Source organism: Chrysoperla carnea (genome assembly GCF_905475395.1).
Source record: "Chrysoperla carnea chromosome X unlocalized genomic scaffold, inChrCarn1.1 SUPER_X_unloc_107, whole genome shotgun sequence".
Taxonomy (NCBI): domain Eukaryota; kingdom Metazoa; phylum Arthropoda; class Insecta; order Neuroptera; family Chrysopidae; genus Chrysoperla; species Chrysoperla carnea.
In genome coordinates this window covers 7,386-22,888 of record NW_025408053.1, presented here as the reverse complement: position 1 = coordinate 22,888, position 15,503 = coordinate 7,386, and the positions used below count along the sequence as shown (strand labels likewise).

At 24.6% G+C, this 15,503-nt stretch overlaps 3 non-coding genes across 3 annotated transcripts; all 3 read left to right on the top strand.

Moving 5' to 3' along the window:
• The first annotated feature begins 608 nt into the window (after positions 1 to 608).
• LOC123303598 lies at positions 609 to 727 on the top strand. Its single transcript, XR_006535704.1, has one exon. It is a non-coding gene; the product is annotated as a 5S ribosomal RNA (ribosomal RNA).
• A 6,369-nt stretch (positions 728 to 7,096) lies between these two features.
• On the top strand, positions 7,097 to 7,215 carry LOC123303597. The gene has a single exon (XR_006535703.1). It is a non-coding gene; the product is annotated as a 5S ribosomal RNA (ribosomal RNA).
• Positions 7,216 to 13,598: 6,383 nt separating this feature from the next.
• On the top strand, positions 13,599 to 13,717 carry LOC123303596. Its single transcript, XR_006535702.1, has one exon. It is a non-coding gene; the product is annotated as a 5S ribosomal RNA (ribosomal RNA).
• Positions 13,718 to 15,503: the final 1,786 nt, after the last annotated feature.

Below are 15,503 nucleotides of genomic sequence, written 5' to 3'. Positions count from 1 at the left end.
GAAAGCCACAACTACATCATTGGCAGCCAAAAAGCCTAAAGCAAAAAAAGCGACTCCATCATCATCAACTGCTGCTAAAAAAGTTACTGCAAAATCATCAGCGGCATCAAAAAAAGCACCAGTTAAAGCAAAACCAGCAAAAAGTACAAAATCCGCTGCCAAAAGTAGCCCTGCTCGTAAACCGAAAGCACCAAAAGCTAAGAAAGCTTCTGTTGCCAAATCATCTCCTACAAAAATTAAAAAAGCAGCACCAAAAAAGAAATGATCTGTTACTTTAATAATATATTGAAATATTTCATTATTTTTGCTAAAAAATGAAAATAACATAGGCCTTAATACAGGCCACAAATTAATATTTGATAAGAGTAAATTATTTTTTGTATAAATATTTTATAAAATAATAGTTTAGAAACATTTGCCACAGTCAGTACCACGGATGGGTGGCCACTTGAGAATACTGTGTGCGGTTGCATTTTTATTTAAAATATATGGTATAATAAATAAGTATATATTTAAATTGATTACTTCATTGAAAATTTTAATAATATACTTTAATATTAATGATATTTATGAAAAATATATATTTGTAAAAATTTTCATTTATTACTGGCAACAGCCATACCACGTTGAAAACACCGGTTCTCGTCCGATCACCGAAGTTAAGCAACATTGGGCACAGTCAGTACTTGGATGGGTGACCGCTTGGGAACACTGTGTGCGGTTGCCTTTTTATATTAAAAATATAAATTATTTTTCTTCTTTTCTTTTTTTTTACACACCATATATAAATATATGTTATTTAGAAATGTAAACCTTTTATATTATTCATCAACAAATAAATATTATTTTTTGTATAAAATTTTATTGCATTTATAACTCATATCATGGTTACTTTAAAGCGAGAAGTTTTTTTAATATTTCAAATGAATATAAAATAATATAAATTTTATGAAATTTATTTATTTTTAGAAATAGCAATCGCTTATAATTATAACAAAATTTTAATAATGTTTAATTTTATTTCAATAATTTATATTTATATATATATATATATATATATATATATATATATATATATATATTTTTAATAAAAATAATATACTCTTATTTAATAATATATGTTGGTCCTATATATAGGACCGAAAATATTTCTTATTTGTTTTTTTTTTTTTTTAATTGTCATTTAAAACGCTTATGCACGTTCTCCACGAATACGTCTTGCCAATTGTATATCCTTAGGCATAATTGTAACACGCTTTGCATGAATTGCGCATAAATTGGTATCTTCAAATAAACCTACTAAATAGGCTTCACTAGCTTCTTGTAATGCCATAACAGCTGAACTTTGAAAACGTAAATCGGTTTTAAAATCTTGTGCAATTTCACGTACTAAACGTTGGAATGGTAATTTACGAATTAACAATTCAGTACTTTTTTGATAACGACGAATTTCTCGTAAAGCTACTGTACCAGGACGATATCTGTGTGGTTTTTTTACTCCACCAGTTGCTGGTGCACTTTTACGTGCAGCTTTCGTTGCTAATTGTTTTCTTGGTGCTTTACCACCAGTTGATTTACGTGCAGTTTGCTTGGTTCTAGCCATTTTCAAATAATAATGTTTTTACAAAAAAACACACAATTTTAAAAATTATATTCGACAATTTGATACTACAAAGTCAAATGTTTAAATGCGAAATAAATGTGTTGTATTTATATTTATATGAAATTTCAAAATTTTTGTTGTCATATCCTATTGGATAGCTATCAGAGTATGGACTAATCAAATTGTATAGGCGTGGCTTAAAAATCTTTAATGCTTTATATAAAAAGGCACAATTGTACCGGCGCTCACATACATTACAATACTTGTGAGGTTAACACACGTGTTATCCGTTCGTTAAAATATTGTAAATAATTTTTTATTAAAATGACTGGCAGAGGAAAAGGTGGAAAGGGTCTTGGAAAAGGGGGTGCAAAACGTCATAGAAAAGTTTTGCGTGATAATATCCAAGGTATTACAAAACCTGCAATTCGTCGTTTAGCACGACGAGGTGGAGTAAAACGTATCTCTGGTTTAATTTATGAAGAAACACGTGGTGTACTTAAAGTATTCCTTGAAAATGTTATTCGGGATGCTGTTACATATACTGAACACGCAAAACGTAAAACAGTTACAGCTATGGATGTTGTATATGCATTAAAACGACAAGGTCGTACTTTGTATGGTTTTGGAGGTTAAGAAAATATAATAATTTACTTAAAATATTTAGTAAATTTATTAAAGAATATTTAATACATCCGATAAATTTAAACAGGCTTTCCTTTTTGGGAAGCCACTAATTTTATTTATATAAGAGTAAATAAATTTGTTAATAAATATAACATATTATATAATTTGTTTACAACAAATTATTTTGTTTATAACATACATTACCAAATATTTTTATTTTTTTTTTTTATTGTAATATATCTGCAATAATAAATTATAATTTGTATATTATCTATTTTATTTTACAATAACTTATTGAATTTTTGAAAAAATTTTATTATAAATTAATATACTATTATATTTTTTATATATACAAGTTAAGAGTAACAAGTATCGATAGGAGATTATCGAATTTATAACTAATAAAACATTTCGCCTTAATCAAAGAAAATAAAGATTTTGCTATACCATTTTTTATACTTTCAATAAATAATTTATTATTAAATTTTTATTATTTCATTTATTTTTTAAAATTATTAAAAATATTTTTCTAATAATTATAAGCGTACATAAACAAGTAGTAAATGTAAAATGAAAATAATAAAGGTAATGTAATGCATTTGCATTACACTGATTTACGATATATATTCCGCGATATCCTTTATTATATTTAAAATTAATAATATTGATATACTAATAATAGATATATTCAAGCTATTAATATATAAAATTTTATATTAAATATGATATTAATAATTGTTTATTTAATTTTTTTGTATATATAAAAATAATTTACTCTTATTTAAAAAATTTGATGGCTCTCTTAAAAAGAGAGCCGTTTTTATATGTTGATGTATTTTTATGTTATCAATTAAATAATATTTTCGATTTATTTATTTTGAACTTGTATATTTTGTAACAGCTTTAGTACCTTCACTAACAGCGTGCTTTGCCAATTCACCAGGTAATAATAATCGAACTGCGGTTTGAATTTCCCGACTTGTGATTGTTGAACGTTTATTATAATGTGCTAAACGTGATGCTTCAGCAGCAATACGTTCAAAAATATCATTAACAAAACTGTTCATGATACTCATAGCTTTACTAGAGATACCAGTATCAGGATGCACTTGTTTTAATACTTTGTAAATGTAAATTGCATATGATTCCTTGCGCTTCCTCTTCTTTTTCTTATCACTCTTTGATATATTTTTTTGAGCTTTGCCAGCTTTTTTTGCTGCTTTTCCACTTGTTTTTGGTGGCATTGTTACAAACAATTAATATACACAGATAGTTACAGAACACCAGTCAGTATATGTATGAGCGTGTCGTGTATACAACTAGCGTATTATATACGCGAAGATGGATATAACAATAAAAATGAATACTACTCTCTGATTGGCTGAAAATAATACTATAAGGTGATTGGTTTATTTTTAAAGTTTTATATTTTATAAATATTATAAATTAAAATACCCAAATAACATTTTAAACATTTATGTTACAATCCCCGTAACGTACACATCTGTGTGATTATATTTACAAAAAAAATATTAATTAAATAAATTTATTCGCTATGTCTGGACGAGGTAAAGGTGGTAAAGTAAAGGGAAAGGCAAAGTCAAGATCAAGCCGAGCAGGATTACAATTTCCTGTTGGAAGAATTCACAGATTATTACGAAAAGGAAATTATGCTGAACGAGTAGGTGCTGGTGCCCCAGTATATTTGGCTGCTGTTATGGAATATTTGGCTGCAGAAGTTCTCGAGTTAGCTGGTAATGCTGCCCGTGATAACAAAAAAACACGTATCATTCCACGTCATTTACAATTGGCAATTCGTAATGATGAAGAATTAAATAAATTATTATCTGGTGTAACAATTGCTCAAGGTGGTGTATTACCAAACATTCAAGCAGTGTTATTACCAAAGAAAACTGAAAAGAAAGCATAAATTAAAAACATTGCATTAATTTTTATAATAATAATACATCGATCATAGGCCTTTTAATAAAAGGCCACAAATTTATTTAAAATAAGAGTAAAAATTATTTTTATAAATAATATATTATAATATTTTTTTAAAGAATCAATTTAAATAATTATAAATTAATGATTCTTTTTTTTTTTTTCTTTTTTATATGTTATTATGGAAATAATTCATCATATTATGATGACATTTAGGTAACATATTATAAGAATATTCATAAAATATTATCAAAATAATATTGTATTATGATGATATTTAGACAAAATATTATAAGAATATACACAAAATATTATCAAAATAATATCATTAGATAACAAAACTGTTCATGATACTCATACCTTTACTAGAGATAAAAGTATCAGGATGCACTTGTATTAATACATATTATCACAACATCACAAAATATTTTTTAAAAGGAAAAATTTTTTAAAAATTATTATAAAATTTGATTGAATTAAATTTCAATTTATTTTTTTAATAATTAAAGAAAAAAAAAAAACAAAGCATATAAACTTTCTATTGAAAATGTTATTTTCAACTAGATGGCCAAGTGAACTTTGTTACACAAACAATATATGACGTATTCGTTATTTAAATAATCAGTATCCTTTGATATTATATCAATACGTTACTCTCTTCTTTTGATACATATTAATAAAATTTCAATTTATAAGATTTTATGTCAATTATATAAATAATATTATAAATTTTCTAAATACATAAGTTAAGTAACAAAAAATTTGAATAACAAGATAAATTTATATATTATGTTTTAATACTCGATACTATAATATATCGCATCCGTTACCAATTATTCGGTATCCTTTGATTTATACACAGAATGAACCAAAAATATGTATCAAATTTATTTTATTTATTTATATATTTAATATTATTATTATTATTTTATATTACAAAGTTTCTTAACGAAGCTTACAATGATTTCTCATATCGTACTTAACAAAATTATTTAGATCATATAAAATTTAAATTGTTAAAAAATTTTTATATTTATTATTATTATTTATTTTTATTAAAATTACATAACATAAAATTAATAATATTTTAATAATTATATAAATTAATTCTTATTTAAAATAATCTTATATTAATCTCAACAAATACTCTAATAATATATTTTGTCATAAATTTTTTTATATTTAAAATAAATATTATAATATATAAATACTTATATCAGTATAAAATTTCTTTATATAATTATGAAAAAATTAATTTAATAGTTAATTATTGATATTAATGCATAAATAAAAGTATTTTCTAATGAAATATATTTTGTCAATGTTCGATTAACACATTTCATAATAATACGTTTTCATTATTGACAAAAAAAGTTTTTCTAAAAATGAAATCTTATACTATAATATATATATTTATATATTAAATTTTTTAATTATTTATATACTAATAATTTATAATAAATCGATATTAAATAAAAAATAAAAATATATACTTTTTAAGTTTACCTTAAAAATATTATTGTTTTGTATGATTGAAATAATTAATATTAAACTATGTTTATTAATAATTGTTAATAAAAAAATTAAATATATTTTAATTTATAAAATAAATATTATTATTAAATTTATAATTTATTATTTTATATATTATAGAAATTGAAAAAATAAATCATGTTTACTACGACAGTAAATTAGAAATACTATTTAATTTTTATGTGTTTTCTACATGGTACTTTGACTTACATAGGGACTTATATTATTGTGAATAATGATATAATTGAAAACCTTTATTTTTTATTTGATAGAATTATTATATTTTATCATTTAAATATTTATAATAAATACATTATTTTTATAAAGTAAAAAAATATGGCCGAAGAAAATTCTACAGCTGTTGCAGCAACTGCGGTTACTGCTGCTTCTACAACACCAACAAAAAAAGCAACAGCTTCTGGTGCTAAACGTACAAAACAACATTCAAAACCAACACATCCACGTACATCAGAAATGGTTGTTAACGCAATTAAAAATTTAAAAGAACGTGGTGGTTCATCATTACAAGCAATTAAAAAATATTTAGCTGCAAATTATAAAGTGGATTCTGATAAAATTTCACCATTTATTAAAAAATATTTAAAAGCTGCTGTAACTGAGGGAGCCTTGGTACAAACTAAAGGTAAAGGTGCATCTGGTTCATTCAAATTGGCTGCTTCCGCTTCATCTAATTCTTCAGCTAAATCAAAAGTATCCAAAAAAGAAAGTGGAGCAAAAGGTTCAGCAAAGAGTGCTAAAAGTAAACGGGCACCAAAAGAAAAGAAAGCCACAACTACATCATTGGCAGCCAAAAAGCCTAAAGCAAAAAAAGCGACTCTCATCATCATCAACTGCTGCTAAAAAAGTTACTGCAAAATCATCAGCGGCATCAAAAAAAGCACCAGTTAAAGCAAAACCAGCAAAAAGTACAAAATCCGCTGCCAAAAGTAGCCCTGCTCGTAAACCGAAAGCACCAAAAGCTAAGAAAGCTTCTGTTGCCAAATCATCTCCTACAAAAATTAAAAAAGCAGCACCAAAAAAGAAATGATCTGTTACTTTAATAATATATTGAAATATTTCATTATTTTTGCTAAAAAATGAAAATAACATAGGCCTTAATACAGGCCACAAATTAATATTTGATAAGAGTAAATTATTTTTTGTATAAATATTTTATAAAATAATAGTTAAGAAACATTTGCCACAGTCAGTACCACGGATGGGTGGCCACTTGAGAATACTGTGCGGTTGCATTTTTATTTAAAATATATGGTATAATAAATAAGTATATATTTAAATTGATTACTTCATTGAAAATTTTAATAATATACTTTAATATTAATGATATTTATGAAAAATATATATTTGTAAAAATTTTCATTTATTACTGGCAACAGCCATACCACGTTGAAAACACCGGTTCTCGTCCGATCACCGAAGTTAAGCAACATTGGGCACAGTCAGTACTTGGATGGGTGACCGCTTGGGAACACTGTGTGCGGTTGCCTTTTTATATTAAAAATATAAATTATTTTTCTTCTTTTCTTTTTTTTTACACACCATATATAAATATATGTTATTTAGAAATGTAAACCTTTTATATTATTCATCAACAAATAAATATTATTTTTTGTATAAAATTTTATTGCATTTATAACTCATATCATGGTTACTTTAAAGCGAGAAGTTTTTTTAATATTTCAAATGAATATAAAATAATATAAATTTTATGAAATTTATTTATTTTTAGAAATAGCAATCGCTTATAATTATAACAAAATTTTAATAATGTTTAATTTTATTTCAATAATTTATATTTATATATATATATATATATATATATATATATATATATATATATATTTTTTAATAAAAATAATATACTCTTATTTAATAATATATGTTGGTCCTATATATAGGACCGAAAATATTTCTTATTTGTTTTTTTTTTTTTAAATTGTCATTTAAAACGCTTATGCACGTTCTCCACGAATACGTCTTGCCAATTGTATATCCTTAGGCATAATTGTAACACGCTTTGCATGAATTGCGCATAAATTGGTATCTTCAAATAAACCTACTAAATAGGCTTCACTAGCTTCTTGTAATGCCATAACAGCTGAACTTTGAAAACGTAAATCGGTTTTAAAATCTTGTGCAATTTCACGTACTAAACGTTGGAATGGTAATTTACGAATTAACAATTCAGTACTTTTTTGATAACGACGAATTTCTCGTAAAGCTACTGTACCAGGACGATATCTGTGTGGTTTTTTTACTCCACCAGTTGCTGGTGCACTTTTACGTGCAGCTTTCGTTGCTAATTGTTTTCTTGGTGCTTTACCACCAGTTGATTTACGTGCAGTTTGCTTGGTTCTAGCCATTTTCAAATAATAATGTTTTTACAAAAAAACACACAATTTTAAAAATTATATTCGACAATTTGATACTACAAAGTCAAATGTTTAAATGCGAAATAAATGTGTTGTATTTATATTTATATGAAATTTCAAAATTTTTGTTGTCATATCCTATTGGATAGCTATCAGAGTATGGACTAATCAAATTGTATAGGCGTGGCTTAAAAAATCTTTAATGCTTTATATAAAAAGGCACAATTGTACCGGCGCTCACATACATTACAATACTTGTGAGGTTAACACACGTGTTATCCGTTCGTTAAAATATTGTAAATAATTTTTTATTAAAATGACTGGCAGAGGAAAAGGTGGAAAGGGTCTTGGAAAAGGGGGTGCAAAACGTCATAGAAAAGTTTTGCGTGATAATATCCAAGGTATTACAAAACCTGCAATTCGTCGTTTAGCACGACGAGGTGGAGTAAAACGTATCTCTGGTTTAATTTATGAAAAGAAACACGTGGTGTACTTAAAGTATTCCTTGAAAATGTTATTCGGGATGCTGTTACATATACTGAACACGCAAAACGTAAAACAGTTACAGCTATGGATGTTGTATATGCATTAAAACGACAAGGTCGTACTTTGTATGGTTTTGGAGGTTAAGAAAATATAATAATTTACTTAAAATATTTAGTAAATTTATTAAAGAATATTTAATACATCCGATAAATTTAAACAGGCTTTCCTTTTTGGGAAGCCACTAATTTTATTTATATAAGAGTAAATAAATTTGTTAATAAATATAACATATTATATAATTTGTTTACAACAAATTATTTTGTTTATAACATACATTACCAAATATTTTTATTTTTTTTTTTTATTGTAATATATCTGCAATAATAAATTATAATTTGTATATTATCTATTTTATTTTACAATAACTTATTGAATTTTTGAAAAAATTTTATTATAAATTAATATACTATTATATTTTTTATATATACAAGTTAAGAGTAACAAGTATCGATAGGAGATTATCGAATTTATAACTAATAAAACATTTCGCCTTAATCAAAGAAAATAAAGATTTTGCTATACCATTTTTTATACTTTCAATAAATAATTTATTATTAAATTTTTATTATTTCATTTATTTTTTAAAATTATTAAAAATATTTTTCTAATAATTATAAGCGTACATAAACAAGTAGTAAATGTAAAATGAAAATAATAAAGGTAATGTAATGCATTTGCATTACACTGATTTACGATATATATTCCGCGATATCCTTTATTATATTTAAAATTAATAATATTGATATACTAATAATAGATATATTCAAGCTATTAATATATAAAATTTTATATTAAATATGATATTAATAATTGTTTATTTAATTTTTTTGTATATATAAAAATAATTTACTCTTATTTAAAAAATTTGATGGCTCTCTTAAAAAGAGAGCCGTTTTTATATGTTGATGTATTTTTATGTTATCAATTAAATAATATTTTCGATTTATTTATTTTGAACTTGTATATTTTGTAACAGCTTTAGTACCTTCACTAACAGCGTGCTTTGCCAATTCACCAGGTAATAATAATCGAACTGCGGTTTGAATTTCCCGACTTGTGATTGTTGAACGTTTATTATAATGTGCTAAACGTGATGCTTCAGCAGCAATACGTTCAAAAATATCATTAACAAAACTGTTCATGATACTCATAGCTTTACTAGAGATACCAGTATCAGGATGCACTTGTTTTAATACTTTGTAAATGTAAATTGCATATGATTCCTTGCGCTTCCTCTTCTTTTTCTTATCACTCTTTGATATATTTTTTTGAGCTTTGCCAGCTTTTTTTGCTGCTTTTCCACTTGTTTTTGGTGGCATTGTTACAAACAATTAATATACACAGATAGTTACAGAACACCAGTCAGTATATGTATGAGCGTGTCGTGTATACAACTAGCGTATTATATACGCGAAGATGGATATAACAATAAAAATGAATACTACTCTCTGATTGGCTGAAAATAATACTATAAGGTGATTGGTTTATTTTTAAAGTTTTATATTTTATAAATATTATAAATTAAAATACCCAAATAACATTTTAAACATTTATGTTACAATCCCCGTAACGTACACATCTGTGTGATTATATTTACAAAAAAAAATATTAATTAAATAAATTTATTCGCTATGTCTGGACGAGGTAAAGGTGGTAAAGTAAAGGGAAAGGCAAAGTCAAGATCAAGCCGAGCAGGATTACAATTTCCTGTTGGAAGAATTCACAGATTATTACGAAAAGGAAATTATGCTGAACGAGTAGGTGCTGGTGCCCCAGTATATTTGGCTGCTGTTATGGAATATTTGGCTGCAGAAGTTCTCGAGTTAGCTGGTAATGCTGCCCGTGATAACAAAAAAACACGTATCATTCCACGTCATTTACAATTGGCAATTCGTAATGATGAAGAATTAAATAAATTATTATCTGGTGTAACAATTGCTCAAGGTGGTGTATTACCAAACATTCAAGCAGTGTTATTACCAAAGAAAACTGAAAAGAAAGCATAAATTAAAAACATTGCATTAATTTTTATAATAATAATACATCGATCATAGGCCTTTTAATAAAAGGCCACAAATTTATTTAAAATAAGAGTAAAAATTATTTTTATAAATAATATATTATAATATTTTTTTAAAGAATCAATTTAAATAATTATAAATTAATGATTCTTTTTTTTTTTTTTCTTTTTTTATATGTTATTATGGAAATAATTCATCATATTATGATGACATTTAGGTAACATATTATAAGAATATTCATAAAATATTATCAAAATAATATTGTATTATGATGATATTTAGACAAAATATTATAAGAATATACACAAAATATTATCAAAATAATATCATTAGATAACAAAACTGTTCATGATACTCATACCTTTACTAGAGATAAAAGTATCAGGATGCACTTGTATTAATACATATTATCACAACATCACAAAATATTTTTTAAAAGGAAAAATTTTTTTAAAATTATTATAAAATTTGATTGAATTAAATTTCAATTTATTTTTTTAATAATTAAAGAAAAAAAAAAACAAAGCATATAAACTTTCTATTGAAAATGTTATTTTCAACTAGATGGCCAAGTGAACTTCGTTACACAAACAATATATGACGTATTCGTTATTTAAATAATCAGTATCCTTTGATATTATATCAATACGTTACTCTCTTCTTTTGATACATATTAATAAAATTTCAATTTATAAGATTTTATGTCAATTATATAAATAATATTATAAATTTTCTAAATACATAAGTTAAGTAACAAAAAATTTGAATAACAAGATAAATTTATATATTATGTTTTAATACTCGATACTATAATATATCGCATCCGTTACCAATTATTCGGTATCCTTTGATTTATACACAGAATGAACTAAAAATATGTATCAAATTTATTTTATTTATTTATATATTTAATATTATTATTATTATTTTATATTACAAAGTTTCTTAACGAAGCTTACAATGATTTCTCATATCGTACTTAACAAAATTATTTAGATCATATAAAATTTAAATTGTTAAAAAATTTGTATATTTATTATTATTATTATTTATTTTTATTAAAATTACATAACATAAAATTAATAATATTTTAATAATTATATAAATTAATTCTTATTTAAAATAATCTTATATTAATCTCAACAAATACTCTAATAATATATTTTGTCATAAATTTTTTTATATTTAAAATAAATATTATAATATATAAATACTTATATCAGTATAAAATTTCTTTATATAATTATGAAAAAATTAATTTAATAGTTAATTATTGATATTAATGCATAAATAAAAGTATTTTCTAATGAAATATATTTTGTCAATGTTCGATTAACACATTTCATAATAATACGTTTTCATTATTGACAAAAAAAGTTTTTCTAAAAATGAAATCTTATACTATAATATATATATTTATATATTAAATTTTTTAATTATTTATATACTAATAATTTATAATAAATCGATATTAAATAAAAAATAAAAATATATACTTTTTAAGTTTACCTTAAAAATATTATTGTTTTGTATGATTGAAATAATTAATATTAAACTATGTTTATTAATAATTGTTAATAAAAAAATTAAATATATTTTAATTTATAAAATAAATATTATTATTAAATTTATAATTTATTATTTTATATATTATAGAAATTGAAAAAATAAATCATGTTTACTACGACAGTAAATTAGAAATACTATTTAATTTTTATGTGTTTTCTACATGGTACTTTGACTTACATAGGGACTTATATTATTGTGAATAATGATATAATTGAAAACCTTTATTTTTTATTTGATAGAATTATTATATTTTATCATTTAAATATTTATAATAAATACATTATTTTTATAAAGTAAAAAAATATGGCCGAAGAAAATTCTACAGCTGTTGCAGCAACTGCGGTTACTGCTGCTTCTACAACACCAACAAAAAAAGCAACAGCTTCTGGTGCTAAACGTACAAAACAACATTCAAAACCAACACATCCACGTACATCAGAAATGGTTGTTAACGCAATTAAAAATTTAAAAGAACGTGGTGGTTCATCATTACAAGCAATTAAAAAATATTTAGCTGCAAATTATAAAGTGGATTCTGATAAAATTTCACCATTTATTAAAAAATATTTAAAAGCTGCTGTAACTGAGGGAGCCTTGGTACAAACTAAAGGTAAAGGTGCATCTGGTTCATTCAAATTGGCTGCTTCCGCTTCATCTAATTCTTCAGCTAAATCAAAAGTATCCAAAAAAGAAAGTGGAGCAAAAGGTTCAGCAAAGAGTGCTAAAAGTAAACGGGCACCAAAAGAAAAGAAAGCCACAACTACATCATTGGCAGCCAAAAAGCCTAAAGCAAAAAAAGCGACTCCATCATCATCAACTGCTGCTAAAAAAGTTACTGCAAAATCATCAGCGGCATCAAAAAAAGCACCAGTTAAAGCAAAACCAGCAAAAAGTACAAAATCCGCTGCCAAAAGTAGCCCTGCTCGTAAACCGAAAGCACCAAAAGCTAAGAAAGCTTCTGTTGCCAAATCATCTCCTACAAAAATTAAAAAAGCAGCGCAGCACCAAAAAAGAAATGATCTGTTACTTTAATAATATATTGAAATATTTCATTATTTTTGCTAAAAAATGAAAATAACATAGGCCTTAATACAGGCCACAAATTAATATTTGATAAGAGTAAATTATTTTTTGTATAAATATTTTATAAAATAATAGTTAAGAAACATTTGCCACAGTCAGTACCACGGATGGGTGGCCACTTGAGAATACTGTGTGCGGTTGCATTTTTATTTAAAATATATGGTATAATAAATAAGTATATATTTAAATTGATTACTTCATTGAAAATTTTAATAATATACTTTAATATTAATGATATTTATGAAAAATATATATTTGTAAAAATTTTCATTTATTACTGGCAACAGCCATACCACGTTGAAAACACCGGTTCTCGTCCGATCACCGAAGTTAAGCAACATTGGGCACAGTCAGTACTTGGATGGGTGACCGCTTGGGAACACTGTGTGCGGTTGCCTTTTTATATTAAAAATATAAATTATTTTTCTTCTTTTCTTTTTTTTTACACACCATATATAAATATATGTTATTTAGAAATGTAAACCTTTTATATTATTCGTCAACAAATAAATATTATTTTTTGTATAAAATTTTATTGCATTTATAACTCATATCATGGTTACTTTAAAGCGAGAAGTTTTTTTAATATTTCAAATGAATATAAAATAATATAAATTTTATGAAATTTATTTATTTTTAGAAATAGCAATCGCTTATAATTATAACAAAATTTTAATAATGTTTAATTTTATTTCAATAATTTATATATATATATATATATATATATTTTTTAATAAAAATAATATACTCTTATTTAATAATATATGTTGGTCCTATATATAGGACCGAAAATATTTCTTATTTGTTTTTTTTTTTTTTAAATTGTCATTTAAAACGCTTATGCACGTTCTCCACGAATACGTCTTGCCAATTGTATATCCTTAGGCATAATTGTAACACGCTTTGCATGAATTGCGCATAAATTGGTATCTTCAAATAAACCTACTAAATAGGCTTCACTAGCTTCTTGTAATGCCATAACAGCTGAACTTTGGAAACGTAAATCGGTTTTAAAATCTTGTGCAATTTCACGTACTAAACGTTGGAATGGTAATTTACGAATTAACAATTCAGTACTTTTTTGATAACGACGAATTTCTCGTAAAGCTACTGTACCAGGACGATATCTGTGTGGTTTTTTTACTCCAACAGTTGCTGGTGCACTTTTACGTGCAGCTTTCGTTGCTAATTGTTTTCTTGGTGCTTTACCACCAGTTGATTTACGTGCAGTTTGCTTGGTTCTAGCCATTTTCAAATAATAATGTTTTTACAAAAAAACACACAATTTTAAAAATTATATTCGACAATTTGATACTACAAAGTCAAATGTTTAAATGCGAAATAAATGTGTTGTATTTATATTTATATGAAATTTCAAAATTTTTGTTGTCATATCCTATTGGATAGCTATCAGAGTATGGACTAATCAAATTGTATAGGCGTGGCTTAAAAAATCTTTAATGCTTTATATAAAAAGGCACAATTGTACCGGCGCTCACATACATTACAATACTTGTGAGGTTAACACACGTGTTATCCGTTCGTTAAAATATTGTAAATAATTTTTTATTAAAATGACTGGCAGAGGAAAAGGTGGAAAGGGTCTTGGAAAAGGGGGTGCAAAACGTCATAGAAAAGTTTTGCGTGATAATATCCAAGGTATTACAAAACCTGCAATTCGTCGTTTAGCACGACGAGGTGGAGTAAAACGTATCTCTGGTTTAATTTATGAAGAAACACGTGGTGTACTTAAAGTATTCCTTGAAAATGTTATTCGGGATGCTGTTACATATACTGAACACGCAAAACGTAAAACAGTTACAGCTATGGATGTTGTATATGCATTAAAACGACAAGGTCGTACTTTGTATGGTTTTGGAGGTTAAGAAAATATAATAATTTACTTAAAATATTTAGTAAATTTATTAAAGAATATTTAATACATCCGATAAATTTAAACAGGCTTTCCTTTTTGGGAAGCCACTAATTTTATTTATATAAGAGTAAATAAATTTGTTAATAAATATAACATATTATATAATTTGTTTACAACAAATTATTTTGTTTATAACATACATTACCAAATATTTTTATTTATTTTTTTTTTTTTTATTGTAATATATCTGCAATAATAAATTATAATTTGTATATTATCTATTTTATTTTACAATAACTTATTGAATT